Source organism: Schistocerca gregaria, chromosome 7 (genome assembly GCF_023897955.1).
Source record: "Schistocerca gregaria isolate iqSchGreg1 chromosome 7, iqSchGreg1.2, whole genome shotgun sequence".
NCBI classification, from domain to species: Eukaryota; Metazoa; Arthropoda; class Insecta; order Orthoptera; family Acrididae; genus Schistocerca; species Schistocerca gregaria.
Window position 1 is genome coordinate 306749776 of NC_064926.1, and position 6016 is coordinate 306755791.

At 44.0% G+C, this 6016-nt stretch overlaps 1 non-coding gene across 1 annotated transcript; it reads right to left on the reverse strand.

Moving 5' to 3' along the window:
• Window positions 1-4713: 4713 nt before the first annotated feature.
• Trnap-cgg (transfer RNA proline (anticodon CGG)) lies at window positions 4714-4788 on the reverse strand. The gene has a single exon. It is a non-coding gene; the product is annotated as a tRNA-Pro (tRNA).
• Window positions 4789-6016: the final 1228 nt, after the last annotated feature.

Genomic DNA, 6016 nt, shown 5'->3' on the forward strand with positions numbered 1-6016 from the left:
GCATAAAAATGAATTTCCTACGTAATTTCAGTAGTACTATTGTAGAATTATCCAAAGCATTGTTTGATAGGTATTGTAAATAGCTACAAGGCAATTTTGCAACGTAAATACTCATTATGTTTGTAGTAATGAATACCATATTAAATAGATATATATTTACTGTCGCCAATGTGCAATGCTAGTGCTGAGCGAAGAAATTCTGCATCAGCACAAACTCTTTGAACACAACTTTACTCTCTTTTATTTACGTTTTGTAGAGCATGTGGAAGTTGTTACGTACGGGAAAGTTTGTGAAGTGCTATGAAATTGACGTCACTGGGAAAAATATATTATGTTTTCCAGAAAATTATGTACACCAAGAACAGACCAGCAGATACTGACCTGCATGCAACACACCTAAATCGATCTCATAATTAGATAATTCTCGCCACATGTAGTGTTAAGACGTTGCGTTTCTACATTTTGTCACAGCTTCACGAACTCCACAACGCTGCAAACAAGCAATCTATATGGACAATCTGATGATGAATCGCTGGGAGATCCGAAACGAGTAACAGAAAATAAAAACTGAAGAATCAAACAAGAGGCGTTTGGTTGTAGTAATTTCTGGAAACGTTGAATGATGATTATAGTATCAGGCATATTGAACAGAGTATCATTTGCTCGCCAAAGTTGGCAGCGAAGAGAATCATGTATTGTCAGCTCAAGTTCCAGCGACATGTACCGACGCATTATTAGAGACGGCCGGCCGCGGTGGTCTCGCGGTTCTAGGCGCGCAGTCCGGAGCCGTGCGACTGCTACGGTCGCAGGTTCGAATCCTGCCTCGGGCATGGATGTGTGTGATGTCCTTAAGTTCTAGGGTAGTAATGACCACAGCAGTTGAGTCCCATAGTGCGCAGAGCCATTTGAGTATTAGAGACGATAAGCCAAGAAAACTTGGGCGCAATGTACAGCTTAATGTTTGTAGTTCGTCTATAATCGTTAGAAATTCTTATAAAAATGTATTATTTCCTATGATGTGTAGTTGGAAAATGTGTGTTTCAAAACAGCATGATGTTGTGCAGCACTGTCTATACGAGCTAACACAGAGAGGACATGGAACGGAAATTTTGTAGGAGAATGTATTATCGTAATATTTTGACAATCCTCTGATAAAATGTCTTTCTCCAACTCAACTGCGTCAACCAAATCCTGTTAGATAGCCTGGAGGACTGGGTCATAAAATCAAAGTACAATGAATACAACTGCAGTGTTAGTGATCTCCATGTTCGTTAAATACACATACCCGTGAGAATTTATGTATTGCTTGCACAGAAAGGTACCATCTATTTTGAGTCTGTGTTTTGCGTAACGCTTTTAGGAGTCAAGGTACTGCGAGCGAAAGGTGTGCCTAACAATTTGATCATAACTCAACAATCTTTGTTTCTTAACACAGTCTTAAACCTAAGTCCTCTGTCAGAAGAGGCGAGCCGCCAACAAGCCAAAGTCATTAAAATAGTATCAAGAAACTCCCTTAAAAGTTGTCCAACCGTGCCATAGAAATTCAAAGAATTTTCCCGTAACAAACAGGATAGTTTTACACCATTAAATCTTGTTTAACAAATAAGTAACCTTTGGCCAGAACTGTGTCTGTGGAATATTGGAGCCGGACGGAGTGGCCGAGCGGTTCTAGGCGCTACAGTCTGGAACCGCGCGACTGCTACGGTGGCAGGTTCGAATCCTGGGTCGGGCATGGGTGTATGTGATGTCCTTAGGTTACTTGGGTTTAAGTATTTCTAAGTTCTAGGGGACTGATGACAACAGCAGTTAAGTCCCATAGTGCTCAGAGCCATTTGAACCATTTTTTGGGATATTGATTAAACACAGCCGAACAAAAAATAAACTCAAGAAGCAATCTACATTAGGAAGTGAGAGAGCAAATGATACTTTAAATCACTAACAGATCCTGTAGACAACGCATAAGGCTTTCTTAAACAGAGCACTAGATATCGACCACTAACATTGTCCTCATGACTTGGATTACAAAATGTTCTAACTTCACTTACTCAAAAATAAAAAACGTAGATAGTACAATCACATTCTGACCAAATAAAATGTCCGTAAGTTAGAACGCTACAGTGAAACTGCTTTCAAGCGCCGTGCGGTTCTAGGAGCTGCACTCTGGAACCGAGCGACCGCTACTGTCGCAGGTTCGAATCCTGCCTCGGGCATGGGTGTGTGTGATATCCTTAGGTTAGTTAGGTTTAAGTAGTTCTAAGTTCTAGGGGACTGATGACCTCAGAAGTTAAGTCGCATAGTGCTCAGAGCCTTTTGAACCATTTTTTGCTTTCAAGTCGTGCAAGAACAACTTTCTCTCGATACACAACACAGTAGCTTGTCAATTACATACGCCCTGTGCGCTCAATACACGGGCCCAATCGCCACCGGAAACCTCCGCGCAGCCCAATGTGCCCGCACCGTGGTCCTCGTTTGAGCAAAGTGACCAGGTTGTTCGCTCCACTGTAATACGTGACCGCGGGGTGAAGCTCCTCCAGTCTGGCAAGCGCCATCCGAGCACTTGCTGCCGCAGTGTGAATTTGTTGTTTTTTTTACTCTAAGAGGGTATGCGAAAAATAATTGGCATACAATTAATTAAGGAAACTATCCAGTGGTGATAGTGAGGGCCTAAGCAGGCTGGGACGACAGGACAATGCCTCTGGGTAAAAATAAGAAACTGAAATCGGAGAGGTGCCAATAGTACTCACGCACTGAGGGTTCCATTCAAACTTAATAGGTTGTACATAAAGTCTTTTTGCACAAGAACCATACATTGTACAGGTATCATACATATGTCACTTTAAAGAGAAGCCCTAAAAGTTTTTTTTTCGTTTGTACCGCCACAGCGTAGTTTCGTAATTTGCCGATAGCCAGCGCTAGTCGCAAATACGACGAGTTCTGCTGCGGAGCGAGCTTTGTGTGTCTTGGATTTCGACAAAAACAAGTGTTCAACGGATGTTTAGAACCAAGTACGGTAAGAAGCCACCAACAAGTAAGGTCATTTACCACTGGCACAACAAATTCGTTACGACGGGTTGCTTGTGCCCGGCAAAGAGATGCAGACGTCCCAGTGTGAGTGAAGAGAATGTTTCATGAAATGGCCTACCCGATCACCAGATATCACTCCGTGTGATTTTTTTCTGTGGGGACACATTAAAGATTTGGTGTATGTACCACCCCTAGCACGTGATGTAGCAGAGCTCCGGGAGATAATACGGGAAGCGACTGCCACAGTCGACGACACCGTGCCGCGACGAGTATGGCAAGAATTCGATTACCGTATTGACATCTGTCGGGTCACTCATCGTTCGCATATCGAATGTTAGTAAAAAAAAACTTTCAGAGTTTCTCTACAAAATGCAATATGTACGACATCCGCACAATGTTTAGTTCTTGTGCAATAAATAATTGAAAGTGTTCCCGGACTTGATGTACACACTATATATATATATATATATATATATATATATATATATATATATATATATATATATATATATATATATATATATATATATATACTCCTGGAAACTGAAATAAGAACACCGTGATTTCATTGTCCCAGGCAGGGGAAACTTTATTGACACATTCCTGGGGTCAGATACATCACATGATCACACTGACAGAACCACAGGCACATAGACACAGGCAACAGAGCATGCACAATGTCGGCACTAGTACAGTGTATATCCACCTTTCGCAGCAATGCAGGCTGCTATTCTCCCATGGAGACGGTCGCAGAGATGCTGGATGTAGTCCTGTGGAACGGCTTGCCATGCCATTTCCACCTGGCGCCTTAGTTGGACCAGCGTTCGTACTGGACGTGCAGACCGCGTGAGACGACGCATCATCCAGTCCAAAACATGCTCAATGGGGGACAGATCCGGAGATCTTGCTGGCCAGAGTAGTTGACTTACACCTTCTAGAGCACGTTGGGTGGCACGGGATACATGCGGACGTGCATTGTCCTGTTGGAACAGCAAGTTCCCTTGCCGGTTTAGGAATGGTAGAACGATGGGTTCGATGACGGTTTGGATGTACCGTGCACTATTCAGTGTCCCTTCGACGATCACCAGAGGTGTACGGCCAGTGTAGGAGATCGCTCCCCACACCATGATGCCGGGTGTTGGCCCTGTGTGCCTCGGTCGTATGCAGTCCTGATTGTGGCGCTCACCTGCACGGCGCCAAACACGCATACGACCATCATTGGCACCAAGGCAGAAGCGACTCTCATCGCTGAAGATGACACGTCTCCATTCGTCCCTCCATTCACACCTGTCGCGACACCACTGGAGGCGGGCTGCACGATGTTGGGGCGTGAGCGGAAGACGGCCTAACGGTGTGCGGGACCGTAGCCCAGCTTCATGGAGACGGTTGCGAATGGTCCTCGCCGATACCCCAGGAGCAACAGTGTCCCTAATTTGGTGGGAAGTGGCGGTGCGGTCCCCTACGGCACTGCGTAGGATCCTACGGTCTTGGCGTGCATCCGTGCGTCGCTGCGGTCCGGTCCCAGGTCGACGGGCACGTGCTCCTTCCGCCGACCACTGGCGACAACATCGATGTACTGTGGAGACCTCACGCCCCACGTGTTTAGCAATTCGGCGGTACGTCCACCCGGCCTCCCGCATGCCCACTATTCGCCCTCGCTCAAAGTAACTTCCTGGCAGATTAAAACTGTGTGCCCGACCGAGACTCGAACTCGGGACCTTTGCCTTCCGCGGGCAAGTGCTCTACCAACTGAGCTACCGAGGCACGACTCACGCCCGGTACTCACCGCTTTACTTCTGCCAGTTGACCCTGTAATTCTTCTTCGCTGACACTGAGGAGAGCAATATCATCACGAATCTTATCACTGACATCCTTTCATCCTGAATTCTAATCCTGCTCTAGAAGCTTTATTTCTGTCATTGCTTCTGCAATGTGTAGATTGAGCGGTGAAAGCGAAAGGCTATATCCCTACACTACAAACGCGTTAATATATGTCAACGTGACTGTGATCTTAGACAGTGAACTGATGGCGTCGCGGCGGAAAGTTGCACGGATACATATAAACACAATGGCTTTTCTGAGCTTCTTTAAATGCTAAACTGCTTCCTGTGTCTTTATATGCTCTGATGATGACGCCAGCATTAAGAAATAATACTTCAGCCACGAAAGTATGACTTGGAGCACGACATAATGCCCAAAATTAGAAAAACCACCAAGGACGCATACACCAGAAATTACAGCCTACACTTCGTGATCATTTAAGAAAGATCAGAATTTAGACTGCCAAGCACTTACGTTTCATTAGAAGTTCACATTTTTATATGGTATTCAGATTTATGCACTTCTACAAAATTATCTATTGGTTCTTGTTTTCCATTACAATATCGTATTAGATGTTATTTCACATTTTGTGACGTTATTCAATGTTGCAATTTTTTTTAAATTTTATTTCATTCTGAACGTATAACTATTGATTTCGAGTTAAATACAGAATCGCATAAGGAACATTTTGCTTTTGGATTTAATTAAAATTTATCTTGAGTAGTGTGTAGTATTGGTTATGTGCCATAATTCAGGGACGAATAGCTGTTTCATGAATGAATGGATCAGGGAAAAATTATTAAGATTATACACGGTGGTCCGATACAGTCTGTAAAGACCGAACGCGTTAAAATGCGATACTGTGCAGACATTGGTGTGTCCGTGGGTTACCACTTTTTCTAATGCTCATTATCGGTTAAAATGCGCTTTTTCGGAAGAGTTAAATTTAAGATAGATGAGCAAAAGATACGTTTGTTCTGTTTAAAGAAACCAAACGAAGTACACATTTAGCGACACTGTCTCTGGCAGGCTGCTTGAATTTGCGAGAGCGACGACCTCATTTGCTAAGATCGGTGCTAAATAACTGGGAAACGGCATAACGCACCGAATTTTCTTCTTAACAGTTATCTCTCAGCACAACGCCCTCTGCAAAATCCTTACAAGCTCTGCA